Source organism: Poromitra crassiceps (genome assembly GCF_964638095.1).
Source record: "Poromitra crassiceps genome assembly, chromosome: 3".
Classification (NCBI taxonomy): domain Eukaryota; kingdom Metazoa; phylum Chordata; class Actinopteri; order Beryciformes; family Melamphaidae; genus Poromitra; species Poromitra crassiceps.
The window spans coordinates 8,232,067-8,245,229 of NC_139625.1; positions in this window are offsets into that span (position 1 = coordinate 8,232,067).

Below are 13,163 nucleotides of genomic sequence, written 5' to 3' on the forward strand. Positions count from 1 at the left end.
TTAGTTCGTGCTGTAAGAGAATGGAATGAACTTCCAGACGAGGTGGTGCAGGCCCCTTCAGTTAACACGTTCAAAAACAGATTAGATAAACACTGGTTAACAAAGGATTTCTTGTATAACTATAGGGCAGGCTGTTGATTTATTATGAGACCACGTATTTGGCTCTGGTACTTTGTTTTAATGTATGTTATATGTTGTTGTGTTGTTTTGTTTTTTAACTGTATATTACAACGTGACTTCTTTTTATTATTGTACTGAGTGTGAGTCTGGTGTAGAGGACTATAGTCCTGTACCAGAAACTTTCAATAAACTTCAAGTTCAATAAACTTGTAACAACTAGCCAATCACAAATTGTGAAAATCTGGAGCTGTCCATATTGCATTGTGATTCACATTGCAATATGGACAGCTCCAAATTTTCCAGCATCAGACAGACCTATTTCCTCATTCATTGAAAGCGCACATCAAAGTGTATTGGAGCTTTACTGCATGTCAGAATCAAAGTCTGCGTTGGATATTAGTCTGTTACTGAAGGACTGTCTAAAGTTACCGCTTTTATTCACATCAGTCATTTCATTTCTGCTCCCGTTTCTGCCTCCATGACCATGAGCCTACAGCAGCATACTCAATAAAACCTGCATGTCTTTTTTGCGAGTAGAAGTAGCCTAATATGTAATCTCAGTCTAAATGCAAAATCCGTAGGCCTATTTAGATCATAGATATAACATTAGAAATATAGGCTCTGAATCAACACGGTGCAGGCGTAGTTTTCATTGATAAAAATAGCCTATAGAAATTGCTCTGTTGTACACAGCGCGCCTTAGTGCGCTTTGGAGACATTTATGATAACCTTTTTAAGCAGGTGATTTATTAGCCTAAATCCATTAGCCTAAACTATCATGTAAAATGCACGCCGCCCGTCTCGGGGAAGAGAGATACAAACGCATCAACGCGAGCAGCACAGCAGTGCAGCATGATGAGTGCACTTTAATATGATGCAAGTAGGCTATTTAAGTGTTGGAAACGTCAACACCGCAGACTGCCTGATACGAGGTCGCTGAATCAAACAAACAACCCCACCGCAATAGAGAGAGGGAGAGGGGACAGATCCACTCCAATAAGCTAAGGTGAGAAACAAAAACACAGTTAGACTAGAGCTGCGGTCAATTTAGCAGCACAACACACCACAATATCACAATTAATAGTTATCATTGCCATCTAGAAGTTAAGTCAATCTACGCACTTTCTGGCAGATTATCGTTGTACGGCGCTATCGTTTGCGCTGCGTTTGCGCGCCTCTTATTGCTATCTTCCCAGCGTCTAAGCTTTCATCTGCCTCCACCGTCCAGTTTTGCGCTGTGATGACACAGGTGTAGGCGTGGCCCAGGCGTGTCGGTGGGCCTCTAGCCTATCACCTGAAGGGGGGGTCTCCCCGGATAAGTTGGGCCGAGCTGGGCCGGGTAGGCAGGCTGGGGGGGTCGGTGCACTTGAGAGGCACTGCCGAGGCACCGCTGTGCGTGGTCCCGCGGATCGAAATCAGTTTCTGGCAGCAAATCACTTTCTGACACAACACCGGCCAGTAGGCTATACAGTAACCATTGATAGTAGCCTATACAACCTCTCTCCCTGCACCATTGCACCATGCAACAATAGCTTAACCCGAGTGGACAATTCTGGTATAGGCTATTGAAATAAAATCTCACACATCCCTACCCTATTAAAGAAACGAATATTTTTACATGTCTATGTTATAGCCTATATGAGCTAAACGACTAATTAAAAGGCTACTAATTACAAAAGCATCAATTTTCGTTACGAATCCAAACTGGTTCATCCTCCAATTCTCTCTTCCCTCTCTCGTTCCCCCCCCCTTTCTGTGACTCTCTCCCTCTCTCTTTTCTCTCTCTCTCTCTCACTCTGTCACTCTGCTTGCACTGAGCAAGAGGGAAGCTGCTGCCTGTCACAGACGTGCAGGCGGTGACGCTGTGGCTTTTAAGGGGAGTGATCTCAACTTGTGGTGAATCCTGTGCATATGGGCATAAACACGCCTATCGGGGTTTGTGCTGAGATGACGTGCAGCGCAGCGGCCCGACACGCCCACAATTAAGGCTTTGGGTGGCGCTATTCCAGCGCAAACCGGGCGCTAACGCAAAATTACCGCCGTCGGGAAGATAGAGCCTTAACGCTCGGCAAAATAACTCCTAATGAACACTCACCAATAAGTTGCCTCAGCAGTGATCATAAAGTCCTCTCCTATACAGGAAGCTAGACGTTTTTACCTTCAAAATAAAAGCAATTATTTATTAGGCCTACTTGGTAAACAAAAAAACAGTCGACTCACTACGGGTTGAATTTGACTTTTCGAAGGCAGCACATATTCTTCCAGTTTATCTCTGTTCTGTTCTTTTGGATCACACACAAAAACATTACACGTGCATTTACTTTATTTAATTGCCATTGTTGCGAAGGTTGTACACGGAAGTTTCCATTTTATACTGACTGACTTGACACTGCTTGGATTTGGCGTTGACATTTTGCAGTTCTGCTCATTGACAGTTCTGCTGCACGTATCGTTCACAAACGCTGTGTATAATAAACGTGAAATCAAAGGCAGGAACGCAATCAGATCCAGATATCCTACCTTGCGATGTCCAATAAATAGTGGGAAGCAGGATGACCCTCGCGCAATACCAAAAATGGTATTTGGATGCTATATTTCGAAGGTGGTGTGTGCTGCGGGAAGCTTTGCAGAAATAGATCAAACCCAGTGTTTCAATCAAGCAACACGTTAGCTGTTGGCGGACATACGGAGCAGCTCCAGCTTAATTTGGAAAACTGAAACTACATGTTTGCGCACACGTTCATTCACATCGACTATTTATTTAAGAATAATCTGTCACGCTGTCTGTCTCCGCTGCCTCCCCCACCTCCTCCCACTTGCTTAGCTCAGCTACTTTACAGCATTCTGGAGGGGAGGGGGACCGACTCACCCCTGTCACTGAGCCTTGTCTCAGAGCCGGATCGTAGGAGGGTCGCGGGAGCATGCATAGCTCACAAAAATGTGTTCATACATACACCGCCACCCGGGTCCCCTCTAGATATATAGATATATGAATATGAACAAGACCTCACTTTAGATTGGGGAACATATTCTGAGTTATACATACTTAGTTTGGAGTTAATTGGACACTAGTAACACTTGTAGTTTTGTGTTTTCTTAGATAGGAATAGACTATACGTATTCAGAGTTATTGACAGGGAATAACTATTCTTGTGGTATTATACCACCTTATAATGCCCATACTGAGCAAAGCCTATTATGATCATAATTCATGCACAACATCTTGCGTATTTGCTATCAATAAGCAGTAATTAGTAGGTTATTAAGGGAAAACTCTTAGTTAATGGCCTACTAGTTGTAGAATATGATCATGCAGAATAAGGCATTAATAAGTGCTTTATAATGGCTAATAAACAGCCAATATGCTACTAATATGCATGCTAATTAAGCAGCTAGTTAGTGGATAATAAGTGTACGTTAAAATTCTGAATGATTTAACTACTTCAAAGTTGTACATCAATGCCATGATTCTCTCACACATTAAGTATTCTCTTATCAGCTGGACAAAGATAAGTAGGACAATTTCTATTTTTATTTTTTGGGGGCATTTTGCCTTTATTGATAGAACAGTTAGGCAGACAGGAAAGGTGAGAGAGCAAGGGGATGACATGCGGCACCTTAAAAGCTCACAGCACTCTAGTACAAGGTGAGCCAGCGGGACGCGCCGAGGTATGAGCCCTTTAAGATCAGTATTGAAAGTATTGAAACACTCTATAAGCAGGCTTTGAAAACCTTGAATAAGAAGTCAAATTCATATCATCACTGTAAAAAAAATAGTTTAAATTTATGATTCCTGAAATTGGGAAAACATGCAGATAATTTACTTGTGTATAAAACTGTTCATGGGCTGGCACCTGTCCGCTCAATGAATTCATTATACAATATCAAAACTCATCTACCAGAGCCTCTACCAGAGGGGACTGTAAAATACCACATAGGAGAAGTAGCTTTGGGCAGTCAGCCTTGTCCTATGAAGCAGCACATACCTGGAATGCTATACCCAACTAAGGAATATCACATCTCTGAACTCCAAGGGCTCTATTCTCCCCCTGGTCTTAGGTGCTAAACTGGCATAAACGCAAAAAAACATGTTGCGCCTGCCTACCCGTGACTCGGGAAGATAGCGGCATGTTTTTAGGCCCCGAAATGCGCTTTACGCTGAAGAGGCGTGGCGCAGTGCCAGAATAGGCCAGAATGGGCCTTTCGGCCTTAAATACGAGCCTGAAGCGATCTTCCCAAAGGGCGTTCATTTTGCGGTTAACGCTTTTCAAAACCAGGCCTTATTCAATGCGCCGGAGATATAGCCAGTAGTGATGCGCGGGCCGCAGTTATAATCGCGCTGACCGCGGATATCCCGCCCCGCGGGCGGGCCAGATCATAAAAATAAACATTCTGATTAATAGCGGATGGGTTGCGGGCGGTTGAAACGATGTATCATTAATGAGAAAGAATAATATTAATTACGTTCTCTAGTCTATGAACGTATTTTAAGCTACATTTTTCGTCAGGCACATTCTTAGTCGCCTATTGTAGATCCCCCCAAAGGACCCACGGCCATAAACCAAACAAAGAAGCCATGTGCTAGGTCGCGTCTCCACTTTTCGTCCATATATGGTCAATGACGTCACCCTCAAAAAGGAGTCTCTGCTGAAGAGAAGTGTTCATATAAGCGTTCATATTTTCCCATACAAAGAGGCAATCAAGTACGTACTAAACTTAAAGCTATTCACCTTATGTTCAGACCTTACAGTGGACCAAATTCTTCCGGGTCCTTGTAACACTTCCGGCGGTCACGGCGCAAAATAAGAGAGTTGTTTTTGGAGCGGACAGCGAAGGGGTAAAATAAATAACGTAGCCTACTACTTTGAGCGGGTACACAGCAAGCAAGCGAGTATCCACTGTTAGCCAGGTCGGATAACGTTATCGTCGACAATGACGAGCACTTTCTTGTAAAACATACCTGGACTCAAACAAAGAAAGCTTCAGATGGTTTTCTCTCCTCCGAGGCAGCTCGAGCCACTTACGTCAATAAGACCCGCAGACGTTAACGTAATTCCCTGGAATGCGAGACTTAACGAGCCAGTTACATGGCGTTGCATTCTTAGACATTGCCATTTGCTTTTATTTGGTATGTTACATACAATTGGCTAAATTATTAGTTAATTCAGAGTTAGATGATATTGGAGCAGCGCAGCCATTTTTTATTTTATTTTATTATTATTTTTAGCCGGAAGTTTTGGGACGGCCACACACCCAGGTCAAATGGGCGTGGCTACATAAGGTGAATAGCGTTAGCCGAGTAAACTATATGAGGGCAAGTGGTGGACTGGACATAATAGCCTACATCATGGAAGTTTATTTGGAGTCTTGGACTGTGATCGCACCAACGGCAGCAGAAACCGTAAGTTCGCTCCTTTTATAGCGTTTTATAGCATTTATAGCCTCGGTGCATGGCGGGCGCGGATCTATAAATAGTATGAAATAATTTGCGCGGATTTATGGTGGGCGGACGGTTCATGCATACACGCGGATTAGGATGGCATAAAAGCTCATCCGCGCATCTCTAATAGCCAGTAACCTAGGCCTAGCTACTGCAAAAGTTAACTGTTGAAAATTCGATGTCTGGTTTTATCATGAGTAGACAAGCAGACAGTGACAGAAGCATGTTTTTTTATGTGCGCCAAGGGGAAAATGACGGACTAAATTGGTGGGAAATGCGGGGCTACTGCGTGTGTAATTACCAGTGTTGGGCACTGATTACTAAAAAAGTAATATATTACATATTACTCGTTACTATTTTCAAAAGTAATATTATTACTTTACTTATTACTCCATGCCAAAAGTAATTCGTTAGATACTCGTTATATTACTTTTCCGTTACATTCCACACAAATGGCAATAGGCCTTTTTCACTGCAGCGATTTTGTGTCTAAAAGGCAGGAGGTAACACAGGTGCACCAAGATGTTAATTAGGGCTTCCAACTTCCAGTCCATTTAGGTGTTCCAGTGCTGGAGCCCTAATTAGTTAGTTGGTTGCACCTGTGTATTCTCTGTCTTCTAGACACAAATGGCCGTTGTGAAAAAGGCCCATAGCGTTTTTCTCATCAAAATGCAGACTTTGCGGTGCGAATGTGTGAACTAGGTCTATTATGTGGCGTTCCATTTAAACTAATCGCTTTGCCAGAGCACAGCTTCCTGCAGAGATGCTTGATGAAGAGCACACCTGGCTCAAAGTGATGACTGACAAGATGCAATCTTTTAAACAGCTTCTGTTTTATAGAATGCAGCATGCACTGCCAATGCAAACTCAATACGTATAGGCTACATCTTTGCTTAACAAGTTTGTGTCACAAATAACGTTAGCTCTGCAACATTAACATTAACCTGACAATAATAACAGCAATGTTTGATGTCCACCAGCTTGTGAGTTTTTACGTTATCTCTGTATTTTAACAGTTTTCCGGTTTCTGTTGTGCTGTCCTCTCGTCTCGTAATGTTAACGTTAGGAAGTTTGAGCTCGTGTTTTTCACAGTGGAAAGAGTGTTAGTAGCCTACCTGTCCTGGACAGCGTTTACATTTGACTTTGATGTTCAATCGTGTCACCTTTCTTCCCGACAAAAACAAAGTCATGGGAATATATCCAGCCACGGATTTTCCTCCTTGGCTCAGCAGGGCAGAGAGGGAGGTGTGCCTGCCTGTTGCCTGGTGCTCTGAATGTGCTCTGCGGTGACGTCACCTTGTTTTGGGAGCGTTAAAAGCCATGCTGCTTGTGACAGTGAATGCCGACTGCGTGTCGTTTTGCAGCGCAGCGGCATCACAGAATGGACTCAACAAAAGATGTAACGACTAACGAGTTGTTTTATCTTGAAGTAACTGTAATATTATTACTTATATTCTATAGTAATTCGTTACACTACTCGTTACTTGGAAAAAGTAATATTATTACAGTAACGAGTAACTAGTAACTTGTTACTTCCCAACACTGGTAATTACGCAGCGGAGATGCAGGAGAGATGCAGGAGAGAGAGCCCGAAAAGGGATAAGCATACGTCCATATCAGCATGAAAGCTGAAACATTTGCTGAACATTTATGGCAGTAACACACATACCAATCCCATTATTTGAGCCGCAGCAGCATTAATTGCACACTTTTTATAATGTCCTAGGTCTCGGGCTGAGTGGTCCGCGTCTCAAGCGGGTTTGGGTTGGGTTGGATTAGATTTTTTAGGACCGTTGAGAAAGGAGGACAGCAGTCGAAGTTGAATACTTTTATTGCCACACAGATGTTTGTGCAGCAGCCCTTCTTCAGCGTGTGTGCGGGAGAGGTGTTTAGGCTATGATCTGTGATGCGCTGAGATCTCCAAATTGGCATGGAGAGATGACAGCATGCAGCCGCAACCGGACTGGATCTCCGTGGATCGGAGCTTGGAAGGGAAGAATGTGATTGGTTTACTGCAGATCGCCAATGGCCACAGTTGTGAATAATTATACGCTTAAAAGGGCATGGTTAAATGGTTAGCGCCACGCAATCTGGCAGAACAAATTAGGGAATGCCCATGACCACGCCCACTAATAGCGCCATGCCGCACAAATTTAAGGCCAGGGGGAGAATAGAGCCCCAAATCTATAAAACAGTGGTTACTGGACAATCAAACCTGCATTCATATTCTGGGATAGTGCTGATGTCATTGTTTGTCTGCTTTTGTATGTGCTTTGTCTGTGCTTGTGTTCATGTACTCTTGCATGTGTTTATTAATGTTTTATATATAACACAGGAAACAGATGGAAATTTGCATGCATGGCTAAATCTGAATCAGAATCACTTGTATTACCACAGTATGCAAGTTACATATGAGGAATTTGTCTTAGTGTCTCTATGCAGTGTATCACTCAGATCAATACAAATGGATAAGAGGCAGGAAAGCTATAGCTAAAGACAATCACAACATTGCAAGTGCAATCAAATCGAGTAAATATACAACATGAGTATAAATCTGGCACATTTACAAGATGGGCTTAGGTGCTCATGTTAATGTGCATTGTCCCTTTTTAAATAAATAAACATTCAAACCAATTTGAAAAATTTGTGTTCACATGACTTAGTTATACAGACAAAAACATTGAAAAATTAAGAAGAAGGAAAATAAGGTCCAGGTTGAAAAATACCCAAATTCTCCATTAAATCATTAGATTTAGAGGCTCTATCCTCCCCTGGCCTTAAACACACAAAAAACACACTTTACGCCTGCCTACCGCTGACTCAGGAGAATACCGTCATGTTTTTTAGGCCCTGAAATGCGCTTTACGCTGAAGAGGCGTGGCACAGTGCCAGAATAGGCCAGAATGGGCGTTAATTTTGCGGTTAACGCTTTTCAAAACCAGAATCAGAATCAGAATCAGAATCAGAGTTTAATTCATGTCCCAGAAGGCCTTATTTAGTGCACCCCCGGCACGTTGTGTGCCTCCCTCCCCTACCAAACGCCACACACATGCGCATCTCTCCCAGCATGCATTGGGGCTTAACTTTTGACAAGAAAAAACAACCAAATCAGCCTAAGTAGGCTAAGTGGTAGATATAAATAATATGTATGTTAACACAACATGCAATTCTAGAACATTTCAATATTAGACAAAATAAAACATAAAAATCAAAACACAACACTATGTGAAACATACATGTAATCCAGGTCATATATATATCCATCACAAATACAACAAACATCCCCCCGGTTTCATCTACCATCAGCACTCTACTGCGACACCTAACCTCTGCAGCGGGCCCGGTATGTTTTAAACCTATGAAGTTCTACATCTGTGCACAAATACCACTACTAGACCTGATCATCGCAGTGGGCTCCTAACGGAGCCCTCGCGAGTAAGTGCCGTAGCTGAGCCGCTAAGCTAGTTGCTAACAGCTGCTAGCTTTCTGCTAGTAGTCTGCTACACCAACAACAACATTGCCTATTGCCCGTAGTTCTGTGTACTGGCATCTATTTTCTCTATCCACAGCATGCCTCCACTTACCTTAGCTGAATCGGAGTTATCCTGCGTGAGATCCGAAATCCAATCAATTGAGTCACTCCTCCACGATGTTCTCCAGCGGCAATCCGTACTCTCCATCCGCCTGGCTGGTCTGCAAAGGGACGCTACCTCCGACCCTGGGAGTCCGGCTGGAGGTCCCACTCCTGGCCCATCCTGGGCAGATGTGGTGAAGAAGGGGAGAAGGCTCTCTCTCCCGTTGTTTTCCCCCAGCGACGACGATGATTCTATCCCACTATCAAATTTCTATACTCCACTTGTGCAGCTAACTGAGCTAGCGGCTAGCGCTAATACTACTAACGCATGCATTAACTCGCAGCTTTCCCCGAATCAGCCTGCCACGATCCGGGTCCACTCCAAGGAAACGAGGAAGCGTCGTATTCACCAGACGTCCCCTCCAATATCACATGGAAAACGTTCACGATTCGCGTCCCCTCCATCTCCCACCAACCCAAGTTCCAACTCCGTGTGCTCTCCTCTGAGCCTCCAGCCCGTGACCCACCTGTTCCACACACCACTGGACTCTGCTATGGCTAGTGGTGACGTCACAACCAATGCCTTTGCCTCTGCCTCTCTGCTCCCAGCTGCTCCCAATAACGCTAATAGCAACCTGTTTACACTCAATCACCCCAAACTCACTGTCTTCAATGGGGGCTGTAAGGACAGAGAACCAGAAATCCTCGTTATTGGCGATTCCATTCTCAGATCTGTTGAACTCCCAGGCGCCATCACCTACTGTCTCCCGGGTAGCAAAGTTGAGGACATTATCAGTCTGACTCCAGCGCTCATTGACCTACATACCTCAGCTCACACACTCATTGTTCACGTGGGCACCAATGACGTCAGCTATAAACAAGCTGTCACACTCCGTAACAATCTCGAATCTCTTTCTGTCACAATCCAGAGCCTAGGCAAAAACTGTGTCTTTTCCGGGCCCATTCCCACAGTCTCACATGGTCCCGAACGCTTTAGCCGTCTGTTTGGCCTTCATGAGTGGCAGAAAAATTTCTGCACTGCTACTGGGCTGGGTTTTATTGGCCACTTTGACTATTTCTGGTGTAGACCAGACCTCTATAAACAGGATGGCATCCACCCTAATGCCAAAGGTGCAAAACTCCTGACAAATAACTTCATCCAGCACATTGCCTTCAACTCTGAATGATACAGTCCCCAGCATGACCCTATTCCAGACTGCACCCCCTCTGTTGAACAGCTCTCCTTGGGTCCTGCAACTGCTCTCTCCCCCAGGCCTCAGCCCTTTTCCACTCTGGCTGAACCTACTCATCCTCTCGCCCATCCCATCCCTACCATCATTAATTACAGACCCCCACAACATTTAGTTGCCTGTCGATCACCATTAAATAATTTGATTACGGTCGGCTCTAATATTCCCTGTTCAGTTAAACCCCTCGTTCCACCTACCTTTGCTCTTTTAAACTCTCAGTCTGTGTCCAATAAAACTTTTATTATTAATGATTTGATTGTAACCCACAAGCTTGATTTCCTACTTGTTACTGAGACTTGGCTTAAACCTGGTGAATGCTCCCCCTTAGTGGAGCTTTCCCCACCCAACTATAATTTGCTTGACCACGCCCACTAATGGCGCTGCGCCAAGCCATAAATGCAAATTTAAGGCCAGGGGGAGAATAGACCCCGTGGTGTCCCTGATGATCTCTGTATGTCTTCCTCAGTTCTCAAGGGGGTCGTCTCGCTGTCAGCCTTCACCTTCAGTGTGTGGATGAGCTTCTATTCCTACAACGACGACCTCAATCCGGACAACTTCCAGGAGATGAACAACAAGATAATATGCTGGCTCCGTTGGACAAGGCACCACATGATCTGCACTCTGATCCTTTTGCCGTTATACCTCCTGCTACTCCTCTTATTTCTGCTCTTCTTCCTGCTCATCCTGCTGTGGATCTGCTCGCGCCTGGTCGCTCTCTCCCTGTTCGCCTCCGTCCTGCCCTGGGGCGTCTTCATCCACTTCCTGTGTTCTTGGATGATGTTCTTCATGTGTCTCTCACGAGTAAAGCACTTTGACGAGATAATCGAGAGAATCATGAAGAACACCTTCATGAACAGCACTAGTGGGAAATGGCTCCTGCGGGGCACCATCGGCCTCTTTTGTTATTTCCGCTGGTTTAACCTGGATAAGCTGGATAAGGATCGGCTGTGGATGTGCCTGTACCGCTTTTTTATGACGGCTGATAGTGTGCTTCTGTGCGGTCTGTGGTGCTGGCAGGTCCACATCGAATCACCATATTTTGATATAACATTTTTCCAAGCCATCATCACTAGTGTTATCATTACCGCATTAACCATGTTTGGTGGCTTATTACAAATTTGCATCGTAAAGTGGATCCTGCCGTGGTTCGAAAAGCGCAACCAGCGCAGACGTGAGAGAATGGGGAATGAGGAAGTTGCTGGAGGTAGAGAAATTCTAAGAGAACTCTAAGGGCGTTTTCAAACCTGCCTGGTCCGGTTCCTTGTTTCGGACCAGATTCAAGAATGATACATTGCTTAGTTTTTCAGCTGGTTTGGTTCGGTTTTACCCTGGCGAAAGTGAACGGTCTATAGGCTGCCAAGTGCCAACCCTCCCAGATTGGCCAGGAGACTGGTAGTCTCGTGGGATGGAAAATAGAAAGATTTTTTGACGGCTGCCTGAAATTATAATAATGTGTGTACGCTTTGGGTATGTTGCAGCCTACTTTTTTTTTTTACTTTTTCCCTTTTTCTTCTTGTCTATGGTCAGAACCAGTGTGCATATTTGTGCATAATGGTGACAGGCCCAGCGAGTGTGTGTGTGTCTGTGTGTGTGTGTGTGTGTGTGTGTGTGTGTGTGTGTGTGTGTGTGTGTGTGTGTGTGTGTGTGTGTGTGTAAGAGAGGGTGTGAGTGTGTGTGTGTGTGTCTGTGTGTGTGTGTGTGTGTGTGTGTGTGTGTGTGTGTGTGTGTGTGTGTGTGTGTGCGTGTGCGTGTGCGTGTGTGCTGTATCCACAAGATCCCAGCCGACATGTCCAAATGTGCCAAGCATGCTATAGACGAGTTTCCTGGGCCGGGCGGTGCCATAGCAGCCTTTCGTGTCCCCGGCTTCCGTTTTAAGTCCACATTGTAAGTCCACATTGCGTCCACAGCAGCGAGCACATCAGAAGGCAGCAGCCGAAATATCCAAACTTTTTTACAATGATCGATAACATCAGCTACACTAACGTTAGCAGACGTTATTAACAATGGGTTATTCTGGAACACATTGTGCAGTGCGTGGCTGTCACAAAACACAGTGCGCGTTTCCATCCACTGCTATTTTGCGAATTATAGAGCTGACAATCACCTCGTGTTTGAGGCTGTCTGAGCTGCTGATCAGCTGCTAGACCCAATATACATCTCTGTTAAACACATCTAACGTTATTAATTTAAAGTTTCTTGATGATCTACAAGTAGACAAAGGTACCATAACGCCATTTCTTTTTTTAAATAGCAACGTTTGTGGACCAACGTTATGTTACAATTTCGTCTCCGAAATTGTAAAATGGTAAACCACGGAGCAGATAGTAGGTGAATACAATTTCATTCAAGTCTAGAAGTGAGTCGCCTTAAAGTTAATATCCCAGTCTTCTTCTGTTTACCACGGCGGGTATTGTGCTGCGTATTTACCATGATTTACCATGTGTAGCCCTATTGTGTGGAGGCTACACACGGCATGTCATGTTTTGCAGTGATCAAGGCAAACTGGGTTGTTTTTGAATGGAGCGACACCTAACGTTAGTCTGGCTGACTGTGACAGAGGAGAGGACTGTAACCTAACGTTAGTCTGACTGACTGTGACAGAGGAGAGGACTGTAACCTAACGTTAGTCTGACTGACTGTGACAGAGGAGAGGACTGTAACCTAACGTTAGTCTGACTGTGAGAGAGGAGAGTACTGTCACTGTAACCTAACATTAGTCTGACTGACTGTGACAGAGGAGAGGACTGTAACCTAACGTTAGTCTAACTGTGACAGAGGA